General features: G+C 46.3%; 1 protein-coding gene across 2 annotated transcripts in view; it reads left to right on the forward strand.

Moving 5' to 3' along the window:
• Window positions 1-1966: 1966 nt before the first annotated feature.
• Window positions 1967-13644, forward strand: part of LOC109288498 (A-kinase anchor protein 13-like) — a 219497-nt gene continuing 207819 nt past the window's right edge. For both annotated transcript variants that reach the window (XM_019504053.1, XM_019504052.1), the window contains exon 1: window positions 1967-2030. The gene's annotated coding sequence lies outside the window, so the exon portion shown is untranslated. The remainder of the gene's footprint in view (window positions 2031-13644) is intronic.

The following is a 13644-nucleotide window of genomic DNA, read 5'->3' on the forward strand; positions in this document are numbered from 1 at the left end:
CATTAAACCACATTCCCTCTGCCTGCCAGTAAACACAGAGGGAGCACTGCCTCTGGATCCTTAAATTGCATGTCAGTGCCAGTGGTAACTCTCAACTAAGTGAGGTAAGGAAAAAGAGCTGTAATGTGCATCACTTCCCTTGCCCCAGAGCTGATGAAAGTGGCCGAAAACCTACCAGGTCATTCTAGAGAGATGTGTATATGGAGCATATCCCTTCTCAAAGGCAGGCAGATGTCAACCCCACATCTCCTTGTGTCTTCCAAGACCATGAAGTGCCTCTGTACATGTGGTACATAGGCCACTGTAGCCTCACTGTAAATGCATACATTTTTCAGGGAAACATATAGAGGGGAAGGTTTCACCCCAGTGGCAAAACTCCAGTTCACCTCACTGGGGCTGTCTGGCAAGCTCTCCTGTTTTTTCCTTCCAACCCTGAAAATTGTCGCAGAGGCTTCATGGACCATGGATGTCACCCGATAACTCTGGATTCAAAGGTGTGTGTCCAATATAAGAACTTTCTGGGACAAAAGACTGAGATCTTTGTCCCTCCCCCCGGCTTATATTTGTTCTTATTCCCAGGGGGCATTTCCCTTGGTGAGGAGGACCCGAGAAAGAAACAGGTACAATTTTCCGGATTAAGGCTGTTGAAAAAGTAGTGTGGTCTCCAGGAGGATTCCCCTCCCATATTTTACCTTGCGTCTGAGAAACATCAGATAGGGCATAGGGGAGATGCCTTATTCAGGCCATACTTGTCCAGGTCCAGCACTGCAAAAAGAGGCATAAAGCTACTCTGCAGATGCAGCTTCCCAGCCTTTGTCATCAAGAAAATACCCTAATGACATACAGCTAATGCAGGCAGAGGTGGACCCCTCTCAGCCTCCCTGCTCACTAGGCACCTGCTGCAAGGCCAGGTAGGCATTGCCTGCATGTGATCCTGGACCTAAGGACCAAACTTTTGCGGGGCTGTTCTGGATCAGTGCTTCTCAACCTTTTTGATATCAGGATCCATTTGTAAAGATTGATGGCTGGTCTCAACTCAGTGCCCCCCACTCCCAACCCACTGTCCCGTGCCCGCAGGCCCCAGTGTCCAGGGCAGGAGGTGGCTGTGGGGCAGGATGTGTGTGTGGGGATGGGAACTCTGCCAGCCTGCAAGGGAAAACTCACGGTTTCCCACATTTTTCTCCTTTCAAGTAGAACCCATTTTTAAAGTTTGCTGATCCTTTTTGAAGTTCGTTCATATATTCTTGCCACCCACGGGTTGAGACATGAACGACACGTGCCCTCGGCGGCTGTGGGGGGCACGCCAGCGGTTGGAGCTTGGCGGCACTAAGCGGGGAGTTCCCACAGATACTGCTGGCTGGTGGGTGGCCTTTTTGTAGGGGGTGCACCACCCCGCTCAGGGGGTGCGCGTGCCCCTGGGTTGAGAAACACTGTTGTAGATGGCGTGGGGCGGGGCAACCTCCCAGCCGCTCTACTCTGCGCTACCCAGGGGGCACCGTGCTACTGTGCAGGGACAGGGGTTTCCTCTTGCCTCCGCTGCTGCTTTGTGTCAATTCATTGCATAGGGAAGCCTGCGATTTCCATCCTGCACAGGGAAGGGGGAGCTGCGTGGCGTGGAGGCCAGCTGTGATCTGGAGGGGCTGCACCCCGGGGCTGGCAGGTGTCTGCTCCGCGGGACAAGCCGGACTGTGCCAGGCGCGGCTCCCGCACGCCGGCTGCTGCTTCCTGCGCACACAATAGTTTGCGGGCGGCGGAGCGGGGCGGCGCCCCAGGCAGAGCAGCCTCCCCTCCACGTGCTCGCCCCGCTCCCAGCTGCTCCCCGTCGCTCGGCTCCTATTGGCTGCCGCGCCGCCTACTGGCACCTCAGCGGAACAATGGCAGCGGGCTCCCCAACGTTCGGGGAGGGGGGTCGATCCCGCCCTCTTTGCTCCGGCCGGCTGGCGCATGCGCGGATCCGTTGGGAGGGAGGAGGCAGCGCGCGAGTCTCGTCCGGACAGTGCGCCGCCGCCGCCCGCAGCAGCCCCGACCCGGTGAGGGGGCGCCGCGCGGGGGGCGGGAGTTGGGTAAAGTTGGGCTGGGTTTGGGGTCAAGGGGTTCTTCGTGTCGGGGGGGGTTTAGGGTCAAGTTGTGCTTGGGGTCAAGGAGTGCTTCGTGTCAAGGGGGTTTAGGGTCAAGGGGTTCCTGGGGTCAGGAGTCTAGGGGTGCTTGGGGTCAAGGGAGTTTAGGGTCAGGGAATTCTTGGGGTCGAGGGGGTTTGGGGTTGCCGGGCTGGGGCACAGTGGGTGCCCCCGTGTCCTGCCCTGGCTGAGGTGCTGCCTGGGCTCGGCCTCGTCCCTGGGAAGCGCTGGGGGTGCTCAGGCGCCCCCCAGAAGATGCGGTTTCCTTGGACAGGAGGAGACGGGCATTGGAAGTGTTTACTCAACATCGGGATCCGGGGTCGAGCCCTTTGTTGGCTGCCCTCAGTGGGACCAGGCGGTGGGGCCCCCAGGGAGGGGCGGCTTGACCTCCTTGCAAGGTCTCGGGTGGGATCCCTGACTGTGAAAATCCATCCTGCTCTGCTGGGGGCTTTCCCGGTTCTTGGCAATAGGAAAAAATTGCTCTTTTGTCTGTAGTCAAAAAAAAAAAAAAAAAAAAGTGAGAAGAGCTGGCGTTTTCCTTGAGGTGTCTCGCTTCTAATGAGGGGTGGCTCCGGTCTGGGAAGGGGGCTTTGAATACGAAAAGGTTGTGAACCACAGCAGTGTTCGGGTCCAGACAGGCCTTGGGGTTGTTGTGCGGGGCCCCCACTCCCAGACGGGCTTCCCCTGCACTTTTTCTCCAGGCTTTTCCCCCAGGCTTGGCTGCAGCTGCTCAGAAGTAACTTTTTTCTTTCGAGAGAGGTCTGAGGCGCTGTTGCAGCGAAAGTGCTGCTGCGTCCGAACTTTTGAGCCACCAGGGTTTATTAATCCACCTTTCCGTAGCCATGTTATCCCTGCAGGTCATACAAAGGAGTTGGGATTAGCAAGAGATCAGTGTTACTGACCTCTCTAATTGCTTCTTCTCCAGTGTCCTGCACGGCGTCTCCCGTATGCTTTTCTTCTTTGCATTCAAGCCTTTGCAGTGTTGTCGTTCTGTAGCCATGCCATCTGTTGTGGTATTGCGTCCCTTTACTGCAGGTATTGAGGTGGTAAACAGAATATAAATGCTGCGGTAAACCAATCGGTAGCATGTGTTGCTTGCTTACAGTCTTACAGTCAACCATGAAACTCAAAATACATGCTGAGATATGTGATGCAGTAGAAATATGAGAGGCATGTCGTCTATAAACGAAGTCTGGACAGTTGTCCTGAGTTGCAGGCGTGCCTTTTGTGCTGTGGGTCCAGGATCACGTAATATAATCAGCTGTGATGGGACAAGAATGGTGTGGTTTCTGTTTACAATAACTACTGAAGCTTGAACTCAGTCCCTCTCCACATTCTTCTTCTTGTTTTGCATACACTGGCTTATTGTGGGGCTGTTAGGGTGAGTTAGGCTGAAGAGTCCTTTTGGAAGGTAATGATTTATTAATTTCGCGCTGGAGGACATGTCCCTTGATATTCCTCCTATTCACACAGGGGCTGATGATCTTAACTCCGGTCAAGTTGTCGTGAGGGGGACACGATTTTCTTCTCTTCATGGATGGGAACTTGACTCGTAAGTTACTTGGCTGAGGTCATACAACTGTTTTGTGGCAAAGAGGGGAGCTGAAACCAGGCAGGAGTTTCAGGGGATGCTGCTCAGGTACAGGACCACCTTTTTTTGTTGGATGCTCTGTTACAGAATGATTGTCCCAGGGGAAATGCTAGGCAAGCTTCTGGGTCCACGTGCCTGCAGGTAATCTTGATGCCACAAACTATGAAGCGTGTTTTTTGTGTATCTCAAGACAGTTTTGTCGTATTGGTACTTTGCATACGCAGCTTGGCAGCAACGAAAGACAGCCTGATATTATGTACATGTGATTGGCCAACACCCACTTTTTTTTTTTTTTTATTTTAGTGGCTGGTGATTTGGGATACAGTACTCCTATTTTGAGACACCTTAAACCAGTGATTTTTCAATCAGGGTGTTGCAACACCCTGGGGTGCCATAAGATCCCTTTACGGGTACTGTGTGGTGCTGCTTAATATTAGCATTGTTAGGATTACAAACACCTATGCACAATTCACCAGACAAACCCAGAGATTTCCAGTAGGAATGCATAGTATCAAAATCGTTCTGACTTGTTGTAGTCTTTCCGGGTGTTTTCCAGCTCAGAAAGATGTTAAAAGGATTCCTCGAGTATTTTTCTGTAGTTGAAAAAGTACGAAAGCTAAGAATTGGTTGAGGAGTGCTTTTTTTGAGAAGCTCTTTGAGTCTAGTGAGAGGTACCTTCTGTTTTAAAAAGCTTGAGAAACATTGCCTTGACAGCTGAGGGATGGTCCTGGGATTGGGACATGTAAATTTAAATCCCAGCTCCATCAGAAGCTTCCTCTGTGATCCTGTGCTGATTATTTAGTCTTCGCCTCTTGTCTGTTTTGTAAACTGAAAATAACAGCATTTCCCTTCTTTGCAGAGATAACTACGTTGGGCTGAGAGGTGTTCTGGTACTATGATGACAGGGGCATTAAAAGTGCCTAGACTTGGCTTTTCTTTAGGGTGTGGGATGATTGTCACATTAGCTGACACGTCCATTCACTGTTTTCTGATAGTAGCGGTAGTGGGACTATGGCTAGAAACTTCACTAAAACTGCCAAATGAGTCGCTGCTGCAGGTTCCAGGGTTCTGTGTGTTGGTTTCCTTGGCTATCTCATCTTTTACTGCCTTCCATTTCTGGAGCATTGAAGGTCTTCTGCCATTACAGATGGGAGCTAAAAACAATATCCCTTCTTAATCTGGGGTGTTTCTTTACTGTGGGTTATTTCTGGTACAGGGGAACTGTGGAAATTGTGTTTTAGCTGAAGATACACTGAATCCAAGGAAAACTTACTCGGTTTAGAATGCCAGTCTATAGGTAGATGAAACGCAACCGATACTGAGCAAAGAAAATACATCTGTTGAAGGGTTTGGGATACAGCATGGGAAAAGAAATAGTTGCAGCAGGCATTACTTGTTTTGTCAATATTATCTTTTTTTTATAGAGTGACATTTTATTAAGACACTTTTTCCCCCAGCAAAGAGCCAGCTATGTGAAGGAACTGGAAGTGCAGCGGTATATAAATCAGAACACAAATGTTGATGACTTTGACAGTCTCCCCTTTCAAATCAGTGTACTTAAAGCCTCCCCCTGCAACTTAATCCTCTCTTTTTGTGCAAAGTGTACTGTGGACTAGAATACAGCTTATTAGGGGGTGTATCCTGTTAGGAGTTTAGTACTGAGTTTTGTAGCACTTGGACAAGACTGAGTTTTACTGGGGAAAACATGTTTAAAGCTCATTTGCCCTGGATAAGTGCTTGCTAAAGCTAGTTAGAAATGCTTTTCTCTGTGGAAAAAAAAAACAAATTTTCAATCAAAGCAGCGACAAGAAAAACAAAAACTGGTCTTTGTTTGAAATGCTGCAGCAGTGGCTCATAGAAGCAGGTCAGGAGCATCACAGCCCTATCCCCATGTATGTGTTGAAGTCCTTGGCTGGTCTATATTTCTTAGGATGAACCACAGCCTCACCTTTTGGTGTGATGCGCTCATGCTGTGTTGGAGTCCTTGGCCAGGAATCTCTGTGGGCCATCTCCTTTCTCAGCCAGGCTCTGCAGATGGACAGCGGGGCTCTTTGACATGTAAATGCCAACTCTCAGAGGCACCCCTTGCACTTTCTGGATCCATGTTTTTGCTTTTTAAGCTGGGAGCTTATGAGGAGCTTTGAAGTGTGCTTTCTGGAGAGAACTTGGACCTTTTCCCTAAATTCCTCTGAATTCCCTTTTATTTTTGAAAACCTAACTTTTCCTATAGGCAGATTGGATGGAAAAATATCAGCCTCTCTAGCACTTGCTGAATAGTTCAATGCTTAATGGTCCTGGTATCACCGTTTGGAACCACAGTTCTTTAATTACTGCAGAGAATTGTAGAAAAGAAAACCATGGAGATGGCTTGGAGTCCTTTTCCTTACCTGCCTTTCTCCCTTGGAAATGACCTTTATGTGGCTTCAGAAGCTATAAACTTCAGTGTTCCTTTGGCTAGTGATAAGGGACTGGGCTGGCAGCACTCCAACAAAAGCTGGGGCACAAATGCAAGCTTTTTTCCAATAAAATATCAAGAAATCAGTATTGATTTAGGTTGAAAGCACTTTTTCCAGTTTTCAGGCAAACTATTTGTATTAAAGGAATAGGTTTTTTTTAATGTACTATTTAGTTAATTTATTGTTGAAAGCTTTGGTTTGTACTTGGACAGATGTAAACGCAATATCTCAGAAAAACTTGTGTAAGGAACTCTTTTTTTTGGGAATCGAACCCAGGTCTCCTGCCTGACACACACACAGATTCTATCACAGCACCAGGAGTATCTGACTGGTAAAACACTTTCAACAAATCCCGGATTTTAAGCGATCTTTTTTGATTGGGGAGAAACCCCAATACTCTTTATTTAATTTTTTTATGTGTATATATTCATATATAAGTGCATGTGTAATATGTATCCTGATCAACACAAACTCTTTTGAACCTGTGACTTGTTTTTTCTCGCTCCCTATCCAGGAAGAGTGTTACTGAAATGTACAACCAGGCTCGATTCTTTTGCACATTGCGGTATGTTATCACTAGCTAAGAGCCTGTGCATTTCTCTTCCTGTTATAGACCTGTTGCTGGAAAATATGTAGGGTAACTTTCATTAAAATATAAGCAAGTATGAGGAGGGGAGAGAGATTATATGCGACTGAAATAATATAATTCTGTTATGGGTGAATTTTGAAGCCCTGCTGCAAAATGGCAAAAAAGCTGAACTGAAAGCAGTTCTTCAGGTTGAAGACGATACTATGTGGTAGGTTTTTGAAGTTCTTTGATTTTTAGAGGCACCACTCCAGCATAAATTATAGTACTGCAGCAATGGCTCTAAAAGTTACCATGTGCTATATACCCTACCTGGCTAGTCAGCTATGCAGAACAGCTACAATATAATGTGTTCCAGCCACACTTCCATGGAAGGTCTTGTTTTTGTCTGGATTTCTCTCCAGTAGTAAAAGTCTGCTAAGATTATGGCCCCTATGTGCTTTCACAGCTGGCATGTGGTTGGTGAGGCAGAGACCAGAATCAAAGCCTGTATCACCTCTTTTTCCCAATTTCTTCTCATAGGATTCTTTGTTATTTTTTCTTTTGCATCCTTCCAGACAAATTATATTTTTCCTTGGATACTTCTTCTGTAAATATTAGGAATTCCCTCTTGTCCCAGACCATCTAATTCTTGCAGAATGCTTCAGCTTGTCCTTCATTCCAAAAATAACTTTCCAATGATGCTGCCTGCCTCTGTCATGTTAGTAATAAATTCTTTCTCAGGCAGAGACTCGTGTCTCTCAATGTTGGGGAGTAAATCAGCAGGCATAGTGACTGATCCTGCAACCCTGTTTTGCCAGGTTAAGCTTTGCATGACTAATCCCTTTGATTTCCATGGCAATACTCGAATGATGACAGATTACTTGCATCAATGAGAGTTATAGGACTGAGTCATCAAAGAGAATCCACTTCAGTTGTTCTTGTGGAGTTCTGCCTAATTTAAAAAGAATAGATTTAAAGTACCAATAGCTGACTCAATAAATTCTCAATTTCAAGAATTTGTGAAATTTTCTGAAATATAAATAGAATATTCATGTTGTCCTATCCATGGCTGTAGCTGCTGTCTACTGTTAATTGTTGGTAGGGTAGTTTTAAGGGCATTGGAAAGGTGTTTAGGCAAGTTTTGGGGAAACTCTTAGACTGTATCAGCTTTAGAGCATGGAAATTTGTCCCAAGTAATGCGTTCTTTTTAAGATCATTCTGAACAGCAATTCAGCAAATGTGCAGATTGCAGTATGACTCTTCATGGCAACTTCTGTAAGGCCAACCTTTTTTAGTATATGTGGGGAAATACTTTGGGGTTTTCTCTTACAGATATATGAGTAACTAATGAGGAGGTGGGGAAAGAAGAAAAGAAATGACAGTGGATATGAAGAAGTGTGTGGGGGGGTTGATGTGTCTGGCTCTCAGTAGGCCTGATTTGCTGTGATCATTTCTGAGCACGGCATGAGGGTTTGTAATGCTTGGTTGTGAATTTTAAAGGCTTAGGTTGGCACATGACTTACCAGTGTACCCACATTTGAATTATGCATGTAGCTGCATGCCTCTTGTCAACCAGGCTGCTGCATGCTCCTCATCTAAACTCTGCATCTACAGCTTTTGGCAAAACTTGTGGTAGGGTGAATATCTCTTCTCTGTGTGGCGCTGCATACAGTGATGTGACTGCTACATAAAGCTTAGTGTTGTATTAAATGGAGTTCTTGCCAGTAAAAGAGTGTTTTGCCATCACAGGACTGTTTTAAATCGTGCTCTCTCTGCATTAAAACCATTGACTCACTCTTTCCTCCTTTTATGGACCGGCACACCTGGAATGTGTCATTCCAAATGCGGGCAGACTCCATCTTAATCTCAGCATTGTTCTTGTTATGAATTTAGCAGTGTTGAAGACAAGTGGGGTTCGTCGGGCATGCTTTTGAGAAGCAGTTTACTCCTATAAACTTACATGAAGGAATATTTGCCTGGAAGCATAGTAACTAAACTGTGAAGGAAGGAAGAGAGAGTGTTTTGGATGCATGTTGCGGTTTAAACCACCTGTTCTGAAAGTGAGCTTAGTTATCTTGTTGCGGGTAGTATGGATCCTAGTATGTAGCTTCCTGCTGTGCTTCCTATTACTTGACTTCCCTTCCATGAACCCCAGCAGAAGTCTAGGGGATTAGTCAAAATTAAGAAGAAAATTGGGTGTGCAAAAGAGAGACTTTTATGAAGGGAAAGAGCAGTCCTTGTGCACTGACTCTACATTGCAGCCTGACTTTTCTCTGAGTTCCCTCTGGGATGCTAAAACCTCAGCTACATAATCATGGCTACGATAACCATATGTGGGTGGGAGAAGCAAAGCTTGATAACAAGGAATTTGAGTTCACTTCTGTGAGTCTGCAGGGTGCAGAGAATTTCTTAGCTTAAAATGATTTAGGCAGGGTAGGATCACAGCAGAAATGGGTTGTCTTTTAGCTCATCTTGACCAGTACCCACACTACTTTTAGTGCTGTCAAACAAGGAGTTAGAATTTAAAGTCCATTTCCCTCGGAGCTTATAACATCTCGGCTCTTGATCTGTAGCATGCAGCTTGCGCTGTTATAAACTACACTTGATGAATACGATTTATATATGGCATATGAATAAAAATGGACAGCTGCTGTCACCTTATCTGCAGGTCCACATACTAGCACTGATATTAATCCTTAAAATAACATTGCAGTATGGTGGTTCACATGCTATGTAGCACAAGCTATCTGTAACTGAACTTCCCACAGTGGAAGCCCTGGCAGCAACCTGCGTGGTTCACTCAAGCTTGAGTTGAAAGGATTTCATCTTATCACAGGATTCAGTTTCTCCATCACTGAGGAGTAGTTTTCAGCCCACTTTCTTCTGCTCCCCCCATTTTTCTGATGACTACAGCAGCTGAAAGCAAAATGAGAGACTGCAGGTGATGAAGAAAACTTTCATTGCATTAATTGAATGTAAATGTTTATGCTCTGTGTTCTCTTGGCAGCTGGGCTGAGAGTAGGTTAACTTGAAAGTAACTGATGGTAGAGAGTGGGGAAGAAATGAGGGCTGAGACCTGGCATATTTGGCTTCTACATGGGCAGTTTGCTTTGAAAATGAAGATGCGTATAGTAGAACGAGCTATTTTTAGTTCAGAAAGTCCAGGTGACTGTGCTCTCAGCTACAGGCTGTCGGGAAGAAAACCTTACTGAACATCGCTCTCAGCTTCTCCCTTCGCTGTGCTCGTCTCTTTGTTAGACCAGTACAGTAACCAGTAGGAAAGCAGCATGTCATAGTTAGGCCTTCAGTAGATGAACAACGGGGAGCTACTTTAGGCTTTACACAGCCAATCTCTTGGGAACCTCCCCAGTCTTAAATGCAGAAGTCTATCTGTGTACATCAGTCTGCAGGACCAGGGCCTTAGTTCTGATCTGCGCTGCATGCAGCTAGTTTGGGGAAGAGCCTTTTGATAGTGCTCATTGAGGAAGTGGGCTGTACATGGGCTGTCAAGCTAGAAGTTCTGTACCTACCTGCCTCTCATTTGCAAGCCCTCTTGCCTTGCCTGAGGCTCCTTTTTTGCAAAATGGAGCTGATTATGATGTCTACTGCAGTATTGTTTTGAAGCTGAAGTCAGGAATGGGGCCCTGTTTTATACTGAGCTGTACCAAGCTAAAGAGCCTGTTCCTGATTCAAAAGAGCTTACAATCTTAAAACTGGAGATCATAAATATGCTTGCAAGGAGGTTAAGAGGATTAATTGCTTGTAAAGTGAAGTGAAAATGGGGAGAATTAGAGACATGCTTAAGCGGTAACCATGTCACGTATGCATCAGTGACTTGTTCCCTTTTATTCCTCCATCAGGGTATAAGAAGTGTTCACAGAGCTGTGTCATTAGTGTAGCTGCTTAATTTCATAGGGGCATGCACTGAAAGTACTTGTTCCTGCAAAGGGGGACGGAAGCAGTCTTATCGGTTTTCTTTTTAATACTGGGGCTTTAAGGTGATGCACCTTTTTCTTAGTACATCTTGGAATGAGAACTTTTCTGGGATACAGATAATATTTCTTTTTGCAGTTTGGGAGTACTGAAAATCTCCATTTTTTTTTTTCTCCCTTTATTAGATTAGCCAGGATTTTGGCAGGACTTCATGCTACTTGGTTAGCCAGTAGACTTGTACATGACTGATAGTAACTTTTCTGCTTTATAATCTCAGCATTCAGAAGTCAGCAGGCAGTCATTTCAAAGTAATGAAAGCAGTCTCTTTAGCCACCACAATTTACACTGAATATTTGGATGGAAAACACATCCAGAAGTAGACATCAAGTCCCATAATGAGAATTGGGAAGTTCTTCGGGTTATGATAATTTATGCAGTGAAGAGGGCACGTAAAAGATATACGTTTTATATAATGTTCAGATGACTAGAAGTGCTATTGCCTTCATAGGTATTTTCTGCACTGAAACTCTTAATGTGTTTCCCCTACAAAACCCTTGTCTAGTTGAACAGTTTATTCTGCAGTTTTATAATGCAAAGAGATTCAAGATTTCAGGTCTTTTTCCTGAGAGGTTTACTTGATTGCAAGAAGAAGTGCTGCACAATAAACTAAAATATTTTAAATTGCTATAGCTTTTCTGTTTAGCTTGCCTGTTTTGAAATTAGCTTGTACAACCTGGCAGAAACGCACAGGACATGGTGGTATTGCTATTTCCAATAACAGCATTAAAATAAAAGAAATAGACTGCAGGGGTGTTCAACTTCTGGCCTGTGGGCTAAATCTGGTCCATAGAGCTGTCGCATCTGGTTCACGGGCTCCCAGTTGGGTTGGGAAATTTGGTGGTGGGGGAGCACTGGTAATTAGTACTGCCACCTTCTTTCCTATCACCAAATTCCCAAGTCCCTTGTGGAAGGTCTAAGCTGAGCCATGCCCCTTCCCATTGCATGGCCAGGTTGGGGCCAATCCATGCCTCCTTCCCCCACACAGCTGGATAGGAGCTGGGTTGCTCCCTACCCCCATCCATGCATCTGCCCCCTGCCGGTGAGTTGGGACCACCAGTGAATCCATCCTGTGGATGGACCAGGGGACCACCTATTTGGCCCACTGGGCAAAAAGGTTTGAGAACCACTGTTCCCTCCTGCCATTTTCAAGGCCTCAGATAGCAACCTTTGGACAGCTGCTTCCCCTTTACTGTGTCTGCTGCAGTGACTTCAAGTACAGTAAGCTGCAAAGTAGGTAGTAGTGCTGCAAGAGGCTGTGCATTAAGTGGCTTCTGCACTTAGCTGATGTGCAGCGAACCAATGTTTGTTGCTAGGTAGGCAGGAGGGAACAAATCGGGAGTGGCACTATGCTATGCAGTACAGCAAATTATGCACTTAGGCAGAATGCATATAACTGGAGTTCCTTGTAGTCTCTCTGTTCATCAGATGCGTTCCCTACAGCAGGTAGGGCTGACCCTGCCCATCAGTGGGCATTGCTTCCCATCTGGGGCTGTAGGGCAAGTGTGCTATGTCTGGTGTCCCCTTGTCTGCCTTGCATGGATGCAACCCATGCCAGCCTTGCATGGATGTTACAAAAATAAAGGACAATAAAAAGTCCTTGCACAGATGCATAGCAAGCAAAAGGAAGGCACAGAATAATGTAGGGCCCCTGCAGGACAAATCAGGACAGTTGGTGGTTGATGCAAGGAAAAAAAGGCAGAGCTCTTCAGTGAGTTCTTTGCTTCAGCATTCCTAAGTACTGACCGAGACAATTCCCCCACCTTGAACACAGATGTCCAAAAGGCACCAGACTGCCAAAGCTTAGTGCTAACTTAGTTAAGGAGCTCTTGGAAGGGCTGGATGGGTACAAGTCAGCTGACCCGGATGACCTCCATCCATGGGTGCTGAAGGAATTGGCCAGTGTCATAGCTGAGCCACTGGCATGGCTGTTTGAGCATGTGTGGTGCTCTGGCCAGGTCCCTGAGGACTGGAAAAGGGCCAGTATGGTGCCCATTTTTAAGCAGGGGAGAAGGGATGAGCTGGGTTACTTTAGGTCAGTCAGTCTTACTTCTATCCCTGGGAAAATACTGGAAAAAATCATCAAAGAGTGCATTTGTGAAGACCCAGCAGGGGAAATGATGCTGAAAGGAAAGCAGTATGCGTTCGTCACAGGTAAATCCTGCCTAACAAGCCTTACAGACTTTTATGACCAGGTCACACACTGCCTTGACACAGGAGCTGAGGCTGATGTCATCCACCTGGACTTTAAGAAGGCCTTCGACACAGTTTCGTATCCTATTCTCATGGGGAAGCTAACGGGCTGTGGAGTAGATGCTTACACAGTCAGGTGGGAGGCCAGCTGGCTTAGGGACTGCACCCAGAGAGTGGTGGTGGACAGGTCATTCTCGGCCTGGAAGGAGGTGGGCAGTGGAGTCCCGCAGAGTTCGGTCCTTGAACCGATGTTATTTAATATTTTCATCAGCGATTTGGACGAGGATGTGGAGAGCACCTTCTCCAAGTTCACCGATGATACCAAGTTATGGAGCAAAGTTAACACACCAGAGGGCAGGGGGAGATACAGACCGATCTGGACAGGTTGGATCAATGGGCAGAACGAAATAGGATACAGTTCAACAAAGATAAATGTAAGGTACTTCACCTAGGGAGGAGGAATCCCCAGCACACTTACAGGTTGGGGGATGACCTCCTCAGCAGCTCAGTGGCTGAGAGGGATCTTGGAGTCGTAGTTGACACCAAGATGAATGTGACCTGGCAGTGTAACGAGGCCATCAACAAGGCCGTTCGCACCTTGTCGTGTATTAGCAGATTCATGACCAACAGATCGAGGGAGGTGATGCTCCCCCTCTGTGCGGCCTTGATCAGGCTGCAGTTGGAGTAATATGTCCAGTTTTGGGTGCCGCACTTCAAGAGGGGACATGG

Source organism: Gavialis gangeticus, unplaced genomic scaffold (genome assembly GCF_001723915.1).
Source record: "Gavialis gangeticus isolate Ggan-Ray unplaced genomic scaffold, GavGan_comp1, whole genome shotgun sequence".
In the NCBI taxonomy this organism is placed as follows: Eukaryota; Metazoa; Chordata; order Crocodylia; family Gavialidae; genus Gavialis; species Gavialis gangeticus.